The following is a 23,914-nucleotide window of genomic DNA, read 5'->3' as shown; positions in this document are numbered from 1 at the left end:
CTTAATTACACAATATACTGATTAAAAGGAAATGTGGGCTTCCCTGGTGGCGCAGTGGTTGAGAGTCCGCCTGTGGATGCAGGGCATATAGGTTGGTGCCCCGGTCCGGGAAGATCCCACATGCCGCGGAGCGGCTGGGCCCGTGAGCCATGGCCGCTGAGCCTGCGCGTCCGGACTGTGCTCCGCAACGGGAGAGACCACAACAGTGGGAGGCCCACGTACTGCAAAAAAAAAAAAAAAAAAAAAAAAAAAAAGGAAATGGTTCTTCTTTAAACATTCTTGCTGAGATTCTTTCCAAGTGCCACTACCATCTTATTTACATTATTAATAACTAATAATCATCCTTTCAATTCTGTGAAATAGTACTGATACAGTAAGGAGATTATGAGCTTGAAACCCATATAAACATTTTTTGTAACACCAAGCACTAGTCAAAACTCCTTTGCAGTTGCATATTTATTTGAAGAAATATAAATCAGACACTAACACCTACCACAAGATTTGGTTTAAAGGGCAGTGAACAGGAGGCATAAATATGGAGAGTCTAGCCTAACCAGAAAGTTCGGTTTTGTTTAAAAATCAGTTTGCTGTTTCCCCTTTGATGATCAAAAATCCCAACCCAGAAATGGATGAGGAATATTGACTCTATTGATGATGATGATAATCAATTTCCTAGAACAGAGAGGTTTCTCTACTAAAGGGCAATGTAGGATAGACAGAGACAACTTCCAAGCCAAAATGTTCATACAGCAAGATTCCTCCATTTAGAAAACTATTTTTTAAACTAGTCTTGGGATTTAATACAATAATTAGAAGTTCTATCTAAAACAGTCCATTAAAAATCTTTAAAGTTGAGGCAGAAATGTTTAAATCTACACTTTTGCACTCTAAATCTTTTGTGTGTGTCATGTCTAAATGTTTCAATAGATTTAACCGGAATCATGTCTGCCTAAGAGAAAATAGGGCATGATGTAATTATCACTGGGCTTCATTAGAGAAGTCACCCCTTACCTAGAGCATTTGTTCTAAAAACCAGCTACTTCGTAAAGATTGATTTGACTACCTAGTGAGCAGTAGCTAAAGCCCTGGTACCTTTCTGTGAATTCAAAGCTCTTCTAGCCTTCACAGCTAATCTATTGCCTCCCACTCTTCAAGGTTTTCTGTGCCTTTGAAAAGACCACCTGAAGGGAAAGAGATTACTGATACAATTACAATAGAAACAGGTTAAAACAAGACATCAGGAACCCAAAAGAAGACAGCAATCACTGGGGGTTAAAATTAGATGATGTCCTCTTAGACTCTTCATTTTCTTTCTAATTCTCCACACCCACACTCTATCCCCAAGAGCCAACCAGAATGTTAGAGGCCTTAATTTTGTTAACAAAGAATTGGTACTTGCAATTTTAAAAAAACAAAAAACAAAAAACTGTTCTAATATTTATCTGGGAAGCTATATTTAACTTATTCAAAATCAGGTGGCATTTGGAGAAACTGGTTCACTCATACATTGCTGGTGGAAATATAAAATAATACAGCCACTCTGGGAAACGATTGAGCAGTTACTTTTAAAAAAACAAACAAACAAGAAAAAAATCCCTAAATATGCAACTACCATATGACCCAGCAATTACACTCCTGGACATTTATCCCAGTGAAATGAAGACTTGTGTTCACACGAAAACCTATACACAAATGTTCATAGCAACTTTATTTGTAATAGCCAAAAAGTAGAAACAACCCAGACATCCGGCAACAGACAGATGGTCAAACAAACTGGTCCATCCATGCTATGGAATACTTACTCAGCAATAAAATGGAATGAACTATTGGTGCATACAACTTGGATGAATCTCCAGGGGATTATGCTGAATGAAAAAAAGCCAATTCTAAAAGGTTACATGCTGTATGATCCATTTATATAACATTCTTTTTTTTTTCTTTTTCTTTTTTTTTTTTTTTGCGGTACGTGGGCCTCTCACTGCTGTGGCCTCTCCCGTTGAGGAGCACAGGCTCTGGACGCGCAGGCTCAGCGGCCATGGCTCACGGGCCCAGCCGCTCCGCAGCATGTGGGATCTTCCCAACCCGGGGCACGAACCCGTGTCCCCTGCGTCGGCAGGCGGACTCTCAACCACTGCGCCACCAGGGAAGCCCCATTTATATAACATTCTTGAAATGACAAAATTATAGAAATGGAGGACAGATTATTGGTTGCAAGGAGTCAGTGTTGGTGCAAGGTGGAGGGAGGGCAGAGTGGCTATAAAAGGACAACAGAAGAGATCCTTGGAGTGATGGAAATGTTGCTGTTTCTTGACCATGTCGATGTCAATATCCTTGTGGTACTGTTCTATAGTTTTGCAAGATATTATTATTTGGGATAAACTGGGTAAAGGGGACAGGAAAGCTCTATATTAGTTCTTACAATTGCATGTGTTGGAAAAAGTGATCCCAAGACAAAAAGTTTAATTTTAAAAAATCAGATGGAAAAAAATATATACTCAAGAAGATGAAAACCAAAATAATAATAGAAAAAAACTGTCATTAAACAAAAGGTCCTGTGTATCATCACTCAGAATGACAAACGTATCAAAAGCAAAGACAGTCTCAACATGTTGATTAAAACATACCATCCAGAGGCCCTTGAGAAGAGTGATCTGTACAATAAATAATGCTGGTGACCAAATGGCAGAGCTGTTTAAAGTCTGGTCATAGTGAATCTGACAGCTTTTCCCAACTAGAATGTGAGCTCCATAAGGACAAGGAATATGTTGCGTGATTGAATGAATGTAAGTTGTGCATTTTTTCCCAGTTATCTATTGCTGTGTACTAAACCATCCCAAACTCAGTGTCTTTGTATAATAGCGATCTAGGGTTTGTCTGGGCTCAGCTAAGCAGTTCTCACTCAGGTTGCAGTCAGAATGTGGCTCTGGTGGGGTCTGGAGCCTGGACTAAGAAGACCAGGGGCTTCTTAGGCATCTCTCCATCTGTCTCCACGTGGTTTCTCCACATGGTGGCCTCAGCATAGCCAGACCTCTTACATGGTAGCTGAGGGCTCGCAGCACAAGTTCCCAAGAGCATCTGTGGAAGGTGCGTGGCCTTTTCTAACCTAGACTCAGAAGTCACACAGCAACCTTTATTGCTCTTGTTGAGTGTGGCCATGGTGTAATAAAAAGGCCTTGGGCTTCAGAGACAGGCAGACCTGCATTCACAGCCCAGTTCCCCCTTCTTGGCAAAGTGATTTAACCTCTTTGTAACCCAAGGTGAAACTGTTATTTTAATAACTGGCATCAGAATTCACCTTTAGAAGGTATTTACTGGGAAAACATTTATTGGGTCAGGAGGTAAGAACTTTGGACCTCAGTGTAAGTTGAGAGGCAAGACATTACAGACAAGGGCTAGACAGCTCTGAGTGTGACAAGGAGAGGAATCTGTATTTGCTTCTGAGGAGAGGAGGTAAGAGGAAACTGCAAGATAGCAAAAGGTGCAAAGCAATGTGTATGACTAACCACCCTTCCCCACTGCCCTGAGAAGTTCCCTTCAACGGAGAGGCTAAAGGACATTATAAAAATGATAGAATGCCTATTACTAAACTGAAGGTTGTTTACAGTCACGTGTTGCTTCTGTGTGTCCTTCTGTGCCATTCTCCCTCCCTCTGCAGCTGACATACGAATTATACTTTAATGACAATGATTGTATTCACTTTTCAATGTAATAGCACAGAGTGGATATTCAATAAGTAGTAACAGGTATTATAGTTATTGATCAAAAATTCAAATTTTACATGTCTTAATAAAAGTGACCAATTATTCTTGATATACCAGTTAAGCCCATCAGAGAAAATTAAGCTTAAAAGGACTTAACCAATAATAGTGTGTTATTGGCTCGCTTAAGTGGCAAGGCCACAGGTAGAGTAAGCTTCAGAACTAGATGATCCGGCAACTCAACAAGGTCATCAGAGATTGATTTTCTTTCCACCCTCTGCTCAGCTATGTACCATGTGACCTCCATCCTTCATCTTAAAGCCAATTCCCCTTGGCAGTGGAACATGGCTGCCAGCTGCAACTGGGCTGTGTTTCCCTGTTTGCATCTAGTAAGAGAGAACGTACATTCTTGTCCCAACATTATAAGCAAGAGTCCTGAAAGTCACCTTTACTGGACCATCTGAGGTCCAGTGTCTGCTTCTAAATCAGTGACAGTGGACAGGGATGTACTGATTGGCCTGAGTCAGTCGTGGCCTATCTCTGGTGTGATATCTCTGGTGTTAGAAGAGGAGGTGGTTAGTTTGCCTCGAAGCATGGGGGCAATGCCAGGAAAGGGTAAGTTCCCCAAAGAATATCAGATTAGGGAGAAGCAAACAAACAAATATCTACCACAATTGGCAAATATGGATTACAGGCAAAAATCCTCCAGATTATGAACTATATGGGGGTAAATAATCAAGGGGAGCTTTGGTGATTAAAAAACAAGTTATGCGGGGTTTTTTTTACCACAATTTAAAAAAAAACAAGTTGGGAATCACAGATATAACAAGAAATAAAAACAAAGGGAAGAGAAAAGGATAATAGATTGAAAATGAAAACAGAAGTACTGGAAAGAAAAAACATAGGCAAAGATAACTTAATTGTAAGAGTCTTGGCTCAAGAAGAAGCTAATAGGTTTCTTTTTTCCTTGAACACAAATGACGCAGAGGCCTAATTATAAGGTTTATTAGAGTCATCAGCAAAATGGAACAGAAAAGAAAAGAACAAGAACAACTTGAAATAAATCTCACCTTAAAAAGGTGGGAACAAATACTAAATAAGGGATGGATACAAGTAAAGAAGCATCTGAAACCCAATTATCTAATGGCAATATTTATGCAACCTTTTTCCCTTTTAATGTATACATTCTTTGAATACTACAAATGGAATAAAGACAGTTAACTATAAATACTGAAATTGTATAATATTTGCATTAGTGTCCTGTGGCTGCTGCCACGAATTACCACAAACCTGGGGGCTTCAAACAACAGAAGTTTATTTTCTCACAGTTCTGGAGGCCAGAAGTTTAAAGTCAAGGTGTCAGCAGGACAGTGCTCTCTGCTCCCTCCACACGCTCTGGGAAAGAATGCTTACTTACCTCTTCCAGCTTTTGATGGCCCCAAGCATTTCTTGGCTGTGGCTGCATAACTTCAGCCTCTGCCCTCACCTCTGCATGGCCTTCTCCTCTGTGTCTGGGTCTTCTCCTCTTCTGTCTCAAATCTCTCTCAGCCTTTCTTTCATAGGAACTCTTGTCATTGGATTTAGGGCCCCTACCTAGATAATCCAGGATGATCTAATCCCAATATCCTTAATTTAATCATATCCACAGAGACCCTTTTTCCCAATAAGGTGACATTCACAAGTTCCAGGCATTTGGACCTGGACATATCTTTTTGGAGGGCCACCCCTCAACCTACTACAACATTTGTTAAAACAGAAAAATAAGCTAACCAAATTGTATAAGGATCCTAAGACTAGATTTAAATTTTCAAATCAATTATATTTGCTAATGAAATGCTTATTTTTATTTTTTCTGTTTAATACAAGTAATTTATTGTATTAAATGAATGCACATATATGTAGTCATCTAGAAATTTGTATCATTGTAGTTAAAGACATGCAGAGCAATTAGGTTAATGACAAATGGGTGAAATCCATTTCCATTAGTAATTTTTTTAAATGCAAAAAAAGGGGACTTCCCTGGTGGTCCAACAGTTAAGACTCCACACTCCCAATGCGGGGCCCCGGGTTCAATCCCTGGTCAGTGAACTAGATCCTGCACGCTGCTGCAGCAACTAAACATCCCACATATTGCAACGAAGATGCTGCGTGCCACAACTAAGACCCAGAGCAGCCAAATAAATAAATCAATTTTTTTTAAGGCTTTGGGGAGCCATCATACACACACTACCTTAATAAAATATATATTTGAATTATAAAACTCAGCTTATAAGTCAGGGTCTAGTCAGGAAAATAGAAACCAAGCTAGGTATTTCAAAGAGAGGGCATTTCATATAGGAAGCTATATTGCTGGGAGAGCTGAAATGTCAAAAAGGGAGAGGTAGGTAACCCTGAGATTAGTAGGACAGAAAGACAGAAAGCAAGTGGGAAAACAAAGAGGAGGGGGCAGCACTATAATAGCACAGGACTGCACTTCTTACTGCATCACTGGGAGTGCTAAATGGGATGCTGGGAACACCAGGGACAGGGCAGCCAGAGATGAAGTCACTTCTAGAGATACTGCCAGAAACAGAAAGAAAGAGACTTATGACTTCTCCCCTCTTTTCCTCTAATGCCTTCTAATTCTCTACTGGCACCTCCTATTGGCAGAACTTAACAGGAAGCCAGCTAGAAATGAAGCCTGGGAAATGCAGTTTCCAGGCTCTTAACCCCAGCATTTCAAAGCAGATTATAGGAGGGCTGATGTAGAGCTCAGAGACAGCAGGTAAATAGCAGATCCAGTGATTTGGAAAAGGAAGTGTATTTCTACATTGCTGATAACACTGTGAGTCAGAGCACAGCTAGAAATAAGAAACTCTTCATACTCATTGACTAAACAGTGCCACTTAGGGGAACATAACTGAAAGAAATAACTTAAAGGCAAAAAAGAAATAAAAAATTTGTACCAACATGTTGAAAGTGGCATCATTTATAACAGCAAAACCATGAAAACAGCCCATATACTCAACAGTAGGGAGATGATTAAGCAAACTGTGGTAAATGGATGTAATAAAATACTCCAAAGCTTAAAAAAAAAAAAGAACCCATGTATTTCAAATAAGTATGAAAACGTTTACATGAAATGAATTTAAGGGAAAAAAGTAGAACTTAGAACTGTATGTGTACTACAATAATTACAGTTGTGTGAAAATGTACAAAAGCATATAAATAAAGATCAGGGGAGACAAAGTAATGGAACTAGTTTAGAGCTTAATGTTTCTTAGGCTTCTTTCCTTCTATAAAGTTGCTTAAGTTCTTAATTAAAAAAGAAAAGTAAGCAAGTCTTTAATTGTATATTTAGATTCCAAACCAAATGAAAATTATGTGTTTCATGTTAAGCTGCTTTGAAGAAAAAAACCAACACACACACACACACACACACACACACACACACACACACACACACTACAACCTGGCTAACCATTCCCACCATAGCACTTTTTACAACTCTGGCATGAGTCACTGCCATGGCCCGAGGCCAGTGTCCAATTGGTCTAGAGATTTTATTTTACAACCTGAGAAGACTGGCTCTCTCCCAGTGCCTCTGGTCTCCTGCCCTGAGCTGAGCCTTTCTTCTTGTTGCTATACTTCACCTATTTTACTACAGGCCAGGAACTGCTAAAGTTAACTAAAGCAATGAATAAAGATAACAGGGTGGATAAAAAATAAAACAATAAAAACCGAAACAAACAAAAAATGCATTAGCCTGTTAATGACTATTAGGATTTTTGTAAATATTTATTGCTTCAAAATGGTCTGTTCTTCCTGCCACCCCATCCCCTGCACAGCCTGACGTGCCTTATACCCTGCCTGAAACAAAACTCCCTAAACCCAGAGGGCAGAAAGGCCACACCTTTGATTCACCCCTCCCCCAGCCCATGTGGCTTCTCAGAACCTTGATATGCCAAGTACTTTGCACTCATGAACTCTGCCTCATTAACAGGCTCATACAGATGCTTGTCACAGCTGCCTCGCGACAACTGGGAGTCTGAGGGTACGTGGTTACAGCAGGGAAAGTATGACAGCATAACTGCCTCCTGCAGGGACCTGCTGGCAGATTGCCCAAGAGACCTTGGCCATCCCCTGGGTTGGCTCTCTGTGTGGTTGATTAAGCAGTTAGAGGCCTTCCAGGAGAAACAAGCACCCAATTCGATCAGCTTGTCATTTTTGCCTTTTGTGATGACTTGAGAATCATCTTCCAAACGGTGTCTAGATTCCTGTTCCAGTTTCTCCACCTACCATCTGTGTGACCCTAGGGAAGTTATCTCAGCTTCCATGCCTCTGTTTCCTAATGTATAAATGGGGGAAATAACAGGAAATAGCAGTAGCTGCTTCATAGTTTTGCTGCAAAGATCAGGGATAATGCCCTTGAGGCCTAATGGAGGATATTGCTAGTTTTCTACCCAAAATCCATTCTACTTTTCTTTTTTATTAACAGAAACACAATTTTGTTTGAGGTGGCAACGTGCCCAGCTAAAAATACTCTGTCCACAGACTCTCTTACAGCTATGGTGACCATCTGATTCTGTTCTACAAGGAGGGGCTTCCAAGAAAGAGACAGTTTCTGATTTAAAAAAAAAAAAAGGGACAGAGCCAGTTGGCATGTGTATTTTGCTCTTTGCCCTTCCTTTTTCTTTCTGTATAGAATGGGGATACCTGGAAGAAAAGCTGCCATTTTGGAACTAAGAGAACAACAGCTACGTGCTAAGAATGGTAGATCAGGAAGCTAGGAAGAACCTGAGTTCTTGATGACTTTCTTAAGCTGCTTTACCAGAAGTGGGCTACCTACATCCTGACTTCTTGTTAGATGAGAAAAATGAACTTCATTTGGCTAACCATTGGGGTTGGGTTTCTGTTATATGCAGCTGAGTATTATCCTGACCTAAGCACTCAGCATACTGCCTGCCAATAGTAATACCTTAATAAAGGTTACTTTTCATTTTCCTGTAAAGCGTCATGATTTTAAGTCACCTGTCATGGCAATGAGCACTAAGAGAGTTTCACAATTATTGCTCTGAATTTAGTTATGGTAAATAGTGCATAAAGTTATCCCTTGTCAACTACGGCTAGTAAAACATTCTCATTATTCAGAGACACTGGCTGTAATAACATTTGTTAAAATAGAATTTGACATTATACTGTTGTTTTTTAAATTGCTGCTATGTTATATTCAGCTAGTCCTCTGAGGAGATGATTTTACTGATAAATCTAGAAAATTTATGAGGGGGAAGGGAATAGGACATTGAAATTTTTTTTTTCCCTCTTGGTTAATCTCTTTCTTTTTTAAAAAATAAATTTATTTATTTATTTATTTTTGGCTGAGTTAGGTCTTCGTTGCTGCATGCGGGCTTTCTCTAGTTGCGGCGAGCAGGGGCTGCTCTTCGTTGCAGTATGCAGGCTTCTCATTGTGGTGGCTTCTCTTGTTGTGGAGCAAGGGCTCTAGGCATGCGGGCTTCAGTAGTTGCAGCACACGGGCTCAGTCGTTTTGGCTCACGGGCTCTAGAGTGCAGGCTCGGTAGTTGTGGCACACAGGCTTAGCTGCTCCGTGGTATGTGGGATCTTCCCGGACCAGGGCTCAAACCCGTGTCCCCCTGCATTGGCAGGCAGATTCTTAACCACTGTACCACGAGGGAAGTCCTTTTTTTAATTTTTAAATTTAGTTTTATTTATTTTTTTATACAGCAGGTTATTTGTCATCCATTTTATACATATTAGTGTATATATGTCAATCCAAATCTCCCAGTTCATCCCACCACCACCATCCCGCTCCTGCCACTTTCCCCGCTTGGTGTCTATATGTTTGTTCTCTACATCTGTGTCTCAATTTCTGCCCTGCAAACCAGTTTATCTGTACCATTTTTCTAGGTTCCACATATATGTGTTAATATACAATATTCATTTTTCTCTTTCTGACTTACTTCACTCTGTATGACAGTCTCTAGATTCATCCACGTCTCTACAAATGATCCAATTCCGTTCCTTTTTATGGCTGAGTAATATTCCATTGTATATATGTACCACATCTTCTTTATCCATTCATCTGTCGATGGGCATTTAGGTTGCTTCCATGACCTGGCTATTGTAAATAGTGCTGCAATGAACATTGGGGTGCATGTGTCTTTTTGAATTATGCTTTTCTCTGGGTATATGCCCGGTAGTGGGATTGCTGGGTCATATGGTAATTCTATTTGTAGTTTTTTAAGGAACCTCCATACTGTTCTCCATAGTGGCTGTATCAATTTACATTCCCACCAACAGTGCAGGAGGGTTCCCTTTTCTCCACACCCTCTCTAGCATTCATTGTTTGTAGATTTTCTGATGATGCCCATTCTAACTGGTGTGAGGTGATACCTCATTGTAGTTTTTTTTTTTTTTTTTTTTTCTCATTGTAGTTTTGATTTGCATTTCTCTAATAATTAGTGATGTTGAGCAGTTTTTCATGTGCTTCTTGGCCATCTGTATGTCTTCTTTGGAGAAATGTCTGTTTAGGTCTTCTGCCCATTTTTGGATTGGGTTGTTTGTTTTGTTAATATTGAGCTGAATGAGCTGTTTATATATTTTGGAGATTAATCCTTTGTCTGTTGATTTGTTTGCACATATTTTCTCCCATTCTGCAGGTCGTCTTTTTGTCTTGTTTGTAGTTTCCTTTGCTTTGCAAAAGCTTTTAAGTTTCATTAGGTCCCATTTTTTTATTTCCATTACTCTAGGAGGTGGATCAAAAAAAGATCTTGCTGTTATTTATGTTAAAGAGTGTTCTTTCTATGTTTTCCTCTAAGACTTTTATAGTGTCCGGTATTACATTTAGGTCTCTAATCCATTTTGAGTTTATTTTTGTGTATGGTGTTAGGGAGTGTTCTAATTTCATTCTTTTACATGTAGCTGTCTAGTTTTCCCAGCAACACTTATTGAAGAGACTGTCTTTTCACCATTGTATATCCTTGCCTCTTTCATCATAGATTAGTTGACCATAGGTGCGTGGGTGTATCTCTGAGCTTCTTATCCTGTTCCATTGATCTGTATTTCTGTTTTTGTGCCAGTACCATGTTTTTTTAATTATTGTAGCTTTGTAGTATAGTCTGAAGTCAGGGAGTCTGATTCCTCCAGCTCCACTTGTTTCCCTCAAGACTGCTTTGGCTATTCAGGGTCTTTTGTGTCTCCATACAAATTTTTTTTTTTTTTTTTTTGTGGTACACGGGCCTCTCACTGCTGCAGCCTCTCCCGCTGCGGAGCACAGGCTCCGGACGCACAGGCCCAGCGGCCATGGCTCACGGGCCCAGCTGCTCCGCGGCACGTGGGATCCTCCCAGACCGGGGCACAAACCCGTGTTCTCTGCATCGGCAGGCAGACACTCAACCACTGCGCCACCAGGGAAGCCCCATCCATACAAATTTTAAGACTTTTTGTTCTAGTTCTGTAAAAAAAAAAAAAATGCCATTGGTAATTTGATAGGGATTGCATTGAATCTGTAGATTGCTTTGGGTAGTATAGTCATTTTCACAATATTGATTCTTCCAATCCAATAACATGGTATATCTCTCCATCTGTTTGTATCATCTTTAATTTCTTTCATCAGTGTTTTATAGTTTTCTACATACAGGTCTTTTGTCTCCCTAGGTAGGTTTGTTCCTAGGTATTTTATTCTTTTTGTTGTAGTGGTAAATGCGCGTGTTTCCTTAATTTCTCTTTCAGATTTTTCATCATTAGTGTATAGCAATACAAGAGATTTATGTGCATTAATTTTATATCCTGCAACTTTACCAACTTCATTGATTAGCTCTAGTAGTTTTCTGGTGGCATCTTTAGGATTATCTATGTATAGTATCATGTCATCTGCAAACAGTGACAGTTTTACTTCTTCTTTTCCAGGACGTTAAAATATTTTGATGAACGTTTATTTTGTTTGGTGGAAAGAAATGTTCATTACCAAGAGATGCTTGCTTTATTTTCATTTATGAATACAGTAGATTAGTTTCTTTGCAACTCAAGAACATTTTAATGCTTTCTAAGTAAGACTGGTGGTGGGGGTAGGGAGAAGAGAATGTTGTTGATTCATCCAAGGGTAAATCTGAAATTTACTTAAAAGCCCTAGCAGATTTGTCAAGACTTTCCGAAGGGTTAGTATATGACACCATAAATAGCTTGTCTTCATATCTCTGCTTCTTCAAGCTCCTCTACTTGGACTGAAATATGGATTCACTCCCAATATCAGAAAAGCTATTTCTAGTTTCTGTCTGGAAATATAACTTCACCATATTGACCAGGGTGAAATCAAAGAAACTATCAGATGTCTCCTCAGTCCACTAAATTGCGGTCTTCTTTTCTCCATTTTTAATTTATTTATTTATTTTTGGCTGTGTTGGGTCTTTGTTTCTGTGCGAGGGCTTTCTCTAGTTGTGGCAAGCAGGGGCCACTCTTCATCGCGGTGCACGGGCCTCTCACTATCTCAGCCTCTCTTGTTCCGGAGCACAAGCTCCAGACGCACGGGCTCTTTAATTGTGGCTCACGGGCCTAACTGCTCCGCGGCATGTGGGATCTTCCCGGACCAGGCCTCGAACCCATGTCCCCTGCATTATCAGGCAGATTCTCAACCACTGCGCCACCAGGGAAGCCCCCTCTTTTCTCTATTTTTATACTTTCTTGTTCGAGTAGAGGAAAGCAACAGGATAGGTTGGGTTATGCTATAGTCACAATATTAAAATCTCAGTGGCTGAAGATATCAAAATTTGTTCCTTGTTCATTCTCTTCGGCAGAGAGTGTCAGCAGGACACTCTTCTCATTACAGTCATTGAACCCAAGCTGAGAGAAACCACCACCTTGAATGTTGCCAGTCATCACGTCAAAGGAAAAAACCTTGTACTGGCAGTTTCAAATATGTATCACTTTTGCTCACAACTCAATAGCTAGAACCAGTCCCATGGCCCCAGGCAGCCAAAAGTGGACTTTGAAGGGCAATCCTACCATGTACTGGGAAGGGGAGCACCAGAAAGAGTTGGCAAATTGCACTGACTTTAGAGAAATAGCATCCCTGAATGCCTGTTATATACCAGCTGTGTGTCACAGCACTTGTGTTATCTAATTCTCATAAAAAATTTTGATATTAACTTTAATTTTCAGATGAGAAATCTGAGGCTAATACAGGTCAAGTAATTTGTCCAAGAGTCCCATCAAAGATGTAGATTTGATTTCAGTTTCATCTGATTCCAGAGTCTGTGCTTTTTCTATTATTTCCCCAAGCCTCCTAGTATAACATGTTCAGCTGCTCACAACCTCACAACCTTGAGGGTTCGAGTGGAATAGGGGGGTAGGGAATGGAGAGAAGGGTTTATTGTTAAATACTTTTCTCCACAAAGCCAAATAGTCCATATTTCTGTGGCCTCATTAGTACCACGAGGGGACCAAACAAACTAACCTAACCAAGGTTCTGAAATTGAACCCACCAGAACAGAAACAAAAAATGACTAAAATGAGATTGTGGAAAAGGAGATACTAAGGATGCCAAGTGAATCAGTGCCATCAAATTGAGAGGCAGCATCATGCTATTTCTTTTCCTCAAAAACCTTCAAGTGATCCCTTCAGAATGCCTTGTATTACCCAGGGTGAAGCCCCATTTTTTTAAGGAGGTCTCTTGGCTGTTCCATAATTCTCACCCTTAATCCATAAGATTATTTACAATTTTGGGAAGTTCATTAAAAGCATCATGTTTATATCAATATTATTGCTCTGAACACACGAATGCTGACAGGGGTTCACATTTTGACTTGAAGTATGTACTCAGGCATGCCTGTGGTAAGGATTCTATCTAGAAGTCTCAGGCAAAGCATGGCTGTGTACCATAGAACTGCTTCTACAAGGGATGTAATTTTCAGTAAGGAGAGAATGATCTTCAAGATTTTAAAATGGTTTTTTCACTGTGACTTATTTCTACTGCATTGTTAATAGTAAGACCTTAAGTACTCAATGAAAGTTGAAGATGTGGATATGATATAACTAGATTTTGATTTCTCTAAGTACACACTAAAAAAAAAATTCTAAACTTGAAGCCATATAATTCCTCCTGTTGTGAAGACTGTACCTAAAAATACTTGTGATGGTATATTACATGTAAAAGGCAGTCCTTACACTTTTACAACACCATTGGTTCTAGAGCTGCTGGGCAGTCAATTCTCACTAGCTTCAATATACCAACCTGGAGTTCTTGCATGGGTCAATGCCCCACCTCACCTCTGATTAGGTCTATTTTAGAAACACTTGTGTGTGTTATAGATTACAGATGATCCCCACCCCAACCCCGCCTCTCAATTTTTCTTTAGTATTACTTTTATAACACTTTTATGACAAAATGTTTTTTTCAATTTGAAAAGTGCATTTACAGTAAGAGATCAAATACTGCAGATTACACACTCCTATATTACTAGTTTTTTAATGGAAATCACTATGAAGATAGAGTATCAAAGACTCAGAATCATACTCTTAAAATAATCAGTAAGGCATGGAAGTCAAAACTCAATTTTAAGAGGAATGTCCTAGAGTTGAGGGTCAACCCCGCCTTATAACAGCCAAAATTTAAGTCACCTGAATAAACAGAGAGACAAGAAGGAAAGGGCAACCTGAACTCTGCAAACTCTCATATTTAAAAGAAGAAACAGAAGAGGTAATTCCAATTGACCCCTTGTGTTTTATGGGTTTTGCATCTTTGGGAAGGTTAAGATGACAGCCCATTCTAAACACACGTCCATTTACATTAGCAGCGTTTTCTATGGGTGACTTAAGTGCATATTTGAAACATTCCAACAGAGAAACAGAAAAGACATCAAAGGACCAAATAAATCCACACAAACATGGGAATTTGAAAGCCAGTTTACTTGGACTTTATCTCACTCTTATTTGCCCACCACAATCCAAATGAGACCATAAAACAGTCAGTATACGAAAGACCTGCTTTTCATAGTCATAACAGTATAGATCTGGACTCTCTTTGGGGAATGTTACAGTGGATGCTTTGGTTGTGTTAGCAAAGGGGACTAGGAGAGGCTGTTGGGACAATTATTTTACTAACATATTTTAAATGACTCAAATAGGTGTCAAGCTCCTGTCTGAACGCTAATTAAGCCTGGATACTAAAAATGAATAAGAACAGGTTCAGAGCAGTTTTAATACTACGTGGGTGGTTAACCGAAATGGCCATGACTGGAATGGCCCTGAACACCCCAACTTTGATGATGTAATTCAAGTTGAACAGTTTAACTTTCCAGAGGCAGGCAGTCTAGGTCTAGCTAGATTCCTTTGTCTTAGCCTAACATTCTCTTTTTGATGACTTTTCCCCTTCTTCTCTGATGCTCCTTCCTCCCTTGATGGTATCATGACATATGGAAAATTACAGATGTTTAGTTTATATAACAGGCAAGATTAACATTTACTTTTAAAAAAATCTGATACATGGATAAAATCCATATAACAGCACATACAATACTCACATAAAAAACTCTGGGGCCCTTAACTTTTGTAAGGGCTAAGGAATGTTTTTAAATGGAGAGGAAGAAATGATGAGAATGTTTGCTCCAGGATGCAGACATCAGTTCCCTGGTGCCATTAGCTCAAAAGGAATTAAATGTAACTATGAACAGGGGAAATTGTTAAGTCAATGGTATTTTTTTAGGAAGTTCTTACTTTGTAACCTGGCTAGACTGATTTTCTGGGTTTGTCCAAGGACTGCAGAGATAAAAAATGATGTGAACCGAAGACAAAAACTGAAGTTCTAATGGGTACAACACGGAGGAAGGCTGTGGAGTTGATGAGAAAGAAGCAGATGTTAAATACTTACTTAACTTCTTTAACTGGTGTCTTAACTAGTGGCATTACCATTAATCAAAGCTGCCAATTTAAGTACTGGTTCTTTAAGAAAAAAAATCAGAAAGGGGTCCTTTGTCCTTTGTTAACACAAACATAAATATTTGTACAACAGAGAGAAATGCCCTTCTGTGGTTTTCTCCTTTGCAAGTCAGGGATGACTGGATAATATTTAGTTAGAAAAACATAATGATCGATGACTGGCAAAGTTTTATGCTTTATATCACTGAGAGGAGATATTTTTATATTTTTGGCCTGTTTATATGTGCAGTCACTAGTACTAGTCATTGAGTTTCTTACATGCTTTCTGAAATATGTATTATTCTTTCTAGGTCTAGCCAATGTGAGCTAGTACTTTTCCATAAAGGTTGACCTTTTCAACTTAAAGTTTTTAAATTTAAAAATCATAAATGCTAATTATAAAAATATAAACAATGAAGAGGAATATAAAAAAATTTTAGAGTAAAATTTTTACAGTAAATTGTTCTCTGTTACTCTTCTCCTCTTCATACTCATTTTAGTTGTCTGTTGCTGCATAAAAAATTATCCCCAAGATGTAATGGCCTAAAACAATAAATATTTATTATCTCACACAGCTTCTGTGGGTCAGTAATCTAAAGTGGCTTAGCTGGGTGGTTCTCAGCTCAGAGTCTTTCACAAATTGCAATCATGGCGCCAGCAGGATTGCAGTCATCTGAAGGCTTGACTGGGGCTGCAAGATCCGCTAACAAGGTAGGATCCACCCACACACCTGGCAAGTTAGTGCTGGTTGTTGGCAGGAGGCCTCAGTTCTTTACCACGTGGACCTTACCACAGGGCTGCCGGGTGTTTTCACAAGGTGGAAGCTAGTTATGCCCAGGGTGAGTGATCCAAAATATGGCAAGGAGGAGGCTGAAAGTCTTGTATGACCTAATCTCGGGAATCACACACAGACACACACCAAATCCAGGGCACACTCAAGGGGAGGGAAATTGGTCCTCGCCTTTTGGAGACAGGAGTACTGAAGTACTTGTAGACATACTTTAGAACTACCATAGTGCTCCTATTCTTTAAAGGATAATCACTGTTAATATATTGTTATATAATGTTTTAGACATTTTTCTATGCACATGCAAATATATATATGAGGTACATATGAATGTATATCTATTACATATTCAAGTTTTACATATATTTATAGTTGTTTATAAAATTCTTAGAAAATTCTATGAATATTATTTTACAAATTTTTATTCATTACATAATATGTTAAGGATATCATTTCTCCTTGTAACACATAGCTCATTCTTTTTAATAGCTGCATAACATTTCATTAGATACTAATAACATAATTTATTTAATCATTTCCCCAAAGATGTACATTTGGGTTGTCTACAGTTTTTTGTTACTATGAATAATACTGCAGTGCACATCCTGGTACATAAAACCTTGCCTGCTTATTTAAGTATTTCTGCATGATACATTCTTATAAATGGAATTGCTGTATCAAAATATTTCTGCTTTTGCTATTTTAATAGGTACTATCAAATTGCCCTTGAAAAGTGTCCTTTCTATGCAGTTACATTACTCTTACTCATACTCTCTGTTTACTGATTATTCCTACTGCCTGTAGTATCTGTGCAGAACTTTCTCATCTCTGGTGTCTTTTAGCTTTTCCAACACCTAATTTGTATTTCTCATGAAATGTTTCTGAGATAATCTAATTATCTACCTAATCACCATCCCATTATTACTGTTTGGGCAGATCTGTTTCTCCAGGCCAACCCATATATCTCAGCCCTATAGCTTGGCTGTCCTTGAATCAAGCAACTACTTCTGGCAGAATTGGCTGTGGACTGGGGGTAGGAGATGGGTCAGGAGATACCATTAAACAAACCCTGTCTGAGGAACCACCCAAGGCTACTTTTCTACCATGAGGCTGTGGGTATGGCAAGTATTCAGAGGTATGACTAGCCCTTTAGAGTGATTTTACTTAAGACACTCAAACCTTAGAGACTCAATGATCCATGTGAAAAGCAGAAATAATTAGATATCTTCCACCTGTTACATAGGATTGTTATGAGCATGAAATAAAATACTGTAAATTGTAATGTACTGCATGAAGTGAAATAACTAGCAAAATCCCTGGCATATACTAGATGCTCCATCAACAGTGGTGTAACAAGATGCTATACAATGCCCAGTACTAAAATGATCTATTCAGGCCCACTGCTGAGAACCATAGCATGAAGCACCACTCAGCCTTAGTCTGGGGCACTGCCAGGCCCTGGGGCTGCTGGCAGGGGGAGCTGATGGTGCCCGTCAGAAGAGCCATCAAGTCTGCTGTCATTCCTGGCCAGACCGCCTGGGAACAAGTGGGGGACTTTGGGCAGGAGGTGTGGGGGGCTGCAGAGTCCTTGAAGAGAAGCTATTCCCTCTCTCACCCACCAGGGAAGAGAAGGTACTTCCTCTTCCTGAAGCACCGGGAGGGAAGCTTCACACGTGTGTGTGTGTGTGTGTGTGTGTGTGTGTGTGTGTGTGTGTGTGTAACCACATCCATTCCTGCTCCACAGGGTCAGGGACATGTGCAAGTGTCTCGTGTGAAGCTGTCATTGCTGGAACTAGCAGAGATCCTGCCAACATCTTGTATGGAAAAACGGGTGGGAGTGGGATGATAGAGCCGAGAAAGAACAGAGGGTCTTTTTTTTTTTTAAGTTTGCCCTAAAGTTAAAATTTTTAATTAAAAAGACTATTATTTTCCTTCTTAAAACTCCCTTTTTATGGTAAAATATAGACACAGGCAGAAAAAAACATTAAATGTGCCACTTAATGAGTTATCAAAGCAATATCTGTGTAACTATCACTCAGGTCAATAAATAAAACATTACCAACACCCCAGCCCTCTCCACCTGTGTCTCTTCAAAATCAGAAACTCCCCCCTCCCCCAAAAGGTAATCATGACTTGACCTTTATAATAATCATACTCTTGGTCTTTTTTTTTTGAAAAAAAATTTAAGCTTGCATCCCAAAGCATTATACTTCAGTATGGCTTGTTTAGGGAATTTATATAAATGGAATCACACAGTGTGAATATACATCAATTTGTATATCTATGCTACTGTTGATGAGCATTTGGTTTGTTTCCAATTCAGGACTATTATTAACATGCTGCTGTAAACATTCTTTTTTTTTAATTTTTATTTTATTTATTTTTTTATACAGCAGGTTCTTTTTAGTCATCAATTTTATACACATCAGTGTATACATGTCAATCCCAATCTCCCAATGCATCACACACACACACCCACCGCTTTCCCCCCTTGGTGTCCATATGTTTGTTCTCTACATCTGTGTCTCAATTTCTGCCCTGCAAACCAGTTCATCTGTACCATTTTTCTCGGTTCCACATTCTTATACATGATTATGGGTGTGTATGTATATATTTCTTTAGGGTGTATAGCTAGGAGTGGAATTGTTGTGGAATTGTTAGGTGATAGAGTATATGAATTCTCAACTGGACTATAGAATGTTTTCCAAGTGGATTCCCAATGTACATTCCCACCAGCAGTTTAGGAGAGTTCTCTATGCTTCACATCTAAAATGATCATTCTTCATTCTGAGATAATGTACTTCTGTATGAAAAAGGCCTTTTTTTAAAAAAAAAAAAAAGATAAAAATGATAATAGTAGAATTAACAGATTACTCTTTCTAAATGGCTTTACATGGTAAAATAAAGATCTAATAGTTCCATTTAGGCCCTATTTCCCGCCTGAAATCCTACTGGATCATGACATTCCAAATGCTAGAAAACATTGTCTCACATAACATGATGAAGATTGTTCCTAATTATTATTTTCACATCAAAAACCACTTGATACGTATAGTAGCCAGCCTCCAAGATGGCCCCCGGTGAACCTTTTCTCTTGGTATTCATGCCTTTGTGTAGACATTCCACAATGAATATGGGCCGATTTTGTGACCAATGGAAGTGTCAGTGTATCAATTCATAAGCTAGGTCATAGAAGGCAATGCTGCTTCAGTGTTTGGTCTTTTGGATCAATCACGGTGGGGGAAGTCAGCCATCATGTGTGAGGATGCTCAAGCAGCCCTGTGGACAGGCCCACAGAGAAAAGACCAATTTACCAATGCCAACTTGCTAACCAAGTGAGTGAGCCACCTTGACCAAACTTCTGCCTCAGTCAAGCCTTCAGATGATTTTAGTCCTCCAGGCTTTGAATTTTCCAGCTAGATCCCAGAAATCATAAAGTAGAGAAAAGCTATCCCCCTGTGCCCTCTCTGAATCTCTGATCCACAGAAACCATGAGCTAATACATGATTATTGTTGTTTTAAGCCACCAAATTTTGGGATGATTCATTATGCAAGAGACAATTAACATAACACACATGATCACCTAGAAAATATACTTGGCCAAAATTTGAACCTGCATCTGATAATGCCTCTATATTTAAACACAGGTTTAGAAGAAGTAGAGGTGACAAAGCAACGTGTTGAATAAATGTGCACAGGGATGCAATTAGCAAAATCCAGAATATAGGAGGTTCTACAGCATAAATGACCCAACTCCTTCAGCTAGTAAATTGGAAAAAAAAAAAAAAAAGATGAGAAAGGGAACCCATAAATTAAACCCACAAATTAAAAGTCTATCATACTTTACAAGGTATGATAGATTGTATTACTCCCAGTATTTGCTGTCCTCTCCTGTGGGAGACTTATTCTTCCCTTCTCCCCTCTGACATTGGCTTTGGCCATGTGACACTCTTTGACCAATGAAATGTGAGCAGATGTGATGGTTGCTACTTCTGAGAAGAAGTTTTAAAAGTCATTGTGTTTCAACCATTCATCATTTCCATCTGCCAGGAAGTGGGTGTATCCCAAATAGGGACTGCTTCTTCAGCCCATGGCCAAGAGCGAAGAGGATGCAGAGCTGACTCACAGTGGAAATTCACGTGAACAGGAAAGAAACCCAAGTTGTCATAAGCTACTGTGAGTTTGGAACTGTTTGCTACCACAGCATAACCTAGTATAATCTGATTCATGCAATAAATGTTTTAATCAAATACAAAAGATAAACCTGGTTAGGATTCCAATTTATGAGACCACTGTAGAAATTTGAATATGGACTAGATATTTAATGATAATTAAGAATTGCTACTGGGGCTTCCCTGGTGGCGCAGTGGTTGCGATTCTGCCTGCCGATGCAGGGGACACGGGGTTCGTGCCCCGGTCTGGGAGGATCCCACATGCCGCGGAGCAGCCAGGCCCGTGAGCCATGGCCACTGAGCCTGTGCTTCCGAGGCCTGTGCTCTGCAATGAGAGAGGCCACAACAGTGAGAGGCCCGCATACCACACACACACAAAAAGAATTGCTATTTATTTTTTAGGTATGTTGATGGTACTGCAGTTTTTTAAGTTTTAAGATTTAGACCTTTATTTATTTATTTATTTAGGCTGTGTCGGGTCTTAGTTGTGGCACGTGGGATCTTTCATTGCAGCGTGCAGGCTCTTTGTTGTGGTGTGCAGGCTTCTCTCTAGCTGTGGCACATGGGCTCAGTAGTTACAGCACGTGGGCTTAGTTGCCCCGTGGCATGTGGGATTTTAGTTCCCTGACCAGGGATCGAACCCGTGTCCCCTGCATTGGAAGGCCGATTCTTAACCACTGGACCACCAGGGAAACCCCTGCAGTTATGTTTAAAACAACAAAAAGAGTTCTTTTATTTTAGACACATGGCAGGGGGAAGGGAAGGTAGTTTAGGGTATAGCTTAGTCATGAGTTGATAATTGTTGATCTGGGTGTTGAGAACATGACAGTTTATCATACTATTCGTTCTACTTTTGTTAATGCTTAGAAATTTTCATAATAAAAAGTTTAAAAAAAAACAGTCTATCGGGCTTCCCTGGTGGCGCAGTGGTTGAGAATCCGCCTGCCGATGCAGGGGACACGGGTTCGTGCCCCGGTCTGGGAAGATCCCACATGCCGCGGAGCGGCTGGGCCCGTGAGCCATGGCCACTGAGCTTGTGCGTCCGGAGCCTGCGCTCCGCAACGGGAGAGGCCACAGCAGTGAGAGGCCCGCGTACCACAAAAAAAAAAAAAACAGTCTATCAACTTGAGTCCCAGAGTTGTCCCTTGACTCCCCAAGGTGTACAGAAAATATGGGAGCTGAGAAGATGGAGTTGATCAATTAAGTTTAATGAGTAAGTAAATAAGGGAGGTGTTTGGAGAAGGTCTCAGGAACAAGACATCAAAACTGATTTTCAGTGAGGAAGATGTTTCTTCGGGAGCATTATATCAGGCTAGAGCAATATCAGGGTAAGATTTGGTGCACTGGAGAGGGGTGGGGGGCTCTGAAGGTATCAGCTTCCACCATAAGTGTGAAAGGGAATGGGTGTGGCTTAAGTAGAACTGTTATCTCTTCTCTGTTTATTAGCTAAAATCAAACGTAGTATCTGTCTTACCAATTAAAGTACCTGCTATATTCTTTATCTGTGTACTGGACATTAATGTTTGGAGTTAGGAGATGAATTTGTAGCTTAATGAATCGGCTCCATGCCTCAGCTTGGAATTGCATTGCTTCCGGGAACGGTGCCTTCCTTTTGAGTTAATGACAGATTGTTTTCTATTGTTCCCCTTGCCGCCTACAAAGTGCTCTAATTCACTTTTTTTGTGTGTGTTTCTAATTCACTCTTAAAGAGGCTCCAGACTACATTTCCACCATTTGTACTGCAAGGATAGGATTTCCTGTAAGTGGAGTAGACAAAGTAGCTGAGCTTGAGCCATCTTGCCAGTTTCACATACAAGAGAATGTTAGACAAGAGGACCACTTGGGCTGAGGGAGAGAAGAGGCTGAGCCTGAGCCCGACCCTCTGTCAGGAGACTGTGGGCCGGGACATGTGACTTAGGGAGAGCCAACACAGACAGCTCTAGAGGGGGAAGAAAATCTGTTGGCATTAGAGAAGCAGCAGCAGCCTCAGTGGTAGCACCTACTGCCCCCTGTCCAAAGGAGCCAAGGGAGGAAATTCTCATTTCACCCTCCAAACCGAGGGTGCTTCTGTCTGGGAAAGGGGGAGAAGACGGGGGTGTGAGAGCAGACATATCTCCCATCCCCTCTCCCACTAGATTGACATTGAAGTTTTGTATTGCTTTCTTTGTAAGATTGAAGTTTGAATATGAATAGGGCTGAGCATTAGAGATAAGACTGGGAAGTTATGGCATTAGATGGAGACGTCATAAAGATAAGGGAGTTCACTGCCCAGAGTAAAGGGGGGATTTTACCAGAGGAGGCAGGGAGCAGTTAAACAGCTTCATGTTTACACTCCAATGAATTGATACGCCTTAATAATCATAGGGTTCTGCACTTCCCTGGTGGCACAGTGGTTGGGAATCCGCCTGCCGATGCAGGGGATATGGGTTCGAGCCCTGGTCCGGGAAGATCCCACATGCCGCGGAGCAACCAAGCCCGAGAGCCACAACTACTGAGCCTGCGTGCCACAACTACTGAAGCCCGCGCATCTAGAGCCTGAGCACCGCAACGAAGAGTAGCCCCCCACTCACTGCAGCTAGAGAAAGCCTGCGCACAGCAACGAAGACCCAATGCGGCCAAAAATCAAAAAAAAAAAAAAAAAAATCACAGGGTTCCTTCATTTCCCCTAACAACATAACAAAAAACGAAACGAAACCAAAAAACTTTGGTTCAGGTTTTTAGTGATACACCATCCACTTCAAACTAGACAAAGCTTGTCTTTGGCAATTGCCCTTCTTAATCGTTCCTTCCTTCTTCCTTCTCTCCCTTAACCTGCAGAAAGGATCTGTGTCCTTCTGCTGCCCTCTGTACAGTTAACTAGTGCCAAACGTAAGTACCATCAAGGACACTAAAAATAAATATCTATATTTTCTTTTAATATTTTGCCTACTGTGACCTACTTTTGGTTCAATGTCAAAAGCAAAGGGGTGAGGTGTGCCCTAAATAAACATGTCAGTGAACTCTGTCCTACCGTTTTGGCTGCATGGCTTTTGTACTGTCAACCAAAGTTGTTTTCTATAGACAGCAAAAGTTGCAAAGATCTTCCGTGTCAATACACTGATATTTCAGTTCTGAAATTCCACTTGCTTCATCAAAAATCTGTTTGTTTGAAAACTGTTTCTCACTGATAATCCTGGAATTAAGGAGGTCTAGTTAGTGCCTGAGTCACATGCAGAATCACTTCTAACCCACCGACGCAGCTGAAAAACACATTTTTCGGAGATTATAAAGTCAAGAGCTGTGAAGGTACCTTGCAAAGAGAACATTTTGTCAGCTGATGTCATTTAAAAAAAATTTTGTTTATTTATTTA

General features: G+C 40.1%; 1 non-coding gene across 1 annotated transcript; it reads left to right on the top strand.

Moving 5' to 3' along the window:
• Positions 1 to 21,990: 21,990 nt before the first annotated feature.
• On the top strand, positions 21,991 to 22,176 carry LOC131751684 (U2 spliceosomal RNA). The gene has a single exon (XR_009334253.1). It is a non-coding gene; the product is annotated as a U2 spliceosomal RNA (small nuclear RNA).
• The last annotated feature ends 1,738 nt before the right edge of the window (positions 22,177 to 23,914 follow it).

The sequence above is a fragment of the Kogia breviceps genome, chromosome 2, assembly GCF_026419965.1.
Source record: "Kogia breviceps isolate mKogBre1 chromosome 2, mKogBre1 haplotype 1, whole genome shotgun sequence".
NCBI classification, from domain to species: domain Eukaryota; kingdom Metazoa; phylum Chordata; class Mammalia; order Artiodactyla; family Physeteridae; genus Kogia; species Kogia breviceps.
Note: the sequence above shows the minus strand (reverse complement) of the source record. Positions and strands in the feature narration are given on the sequence as shown.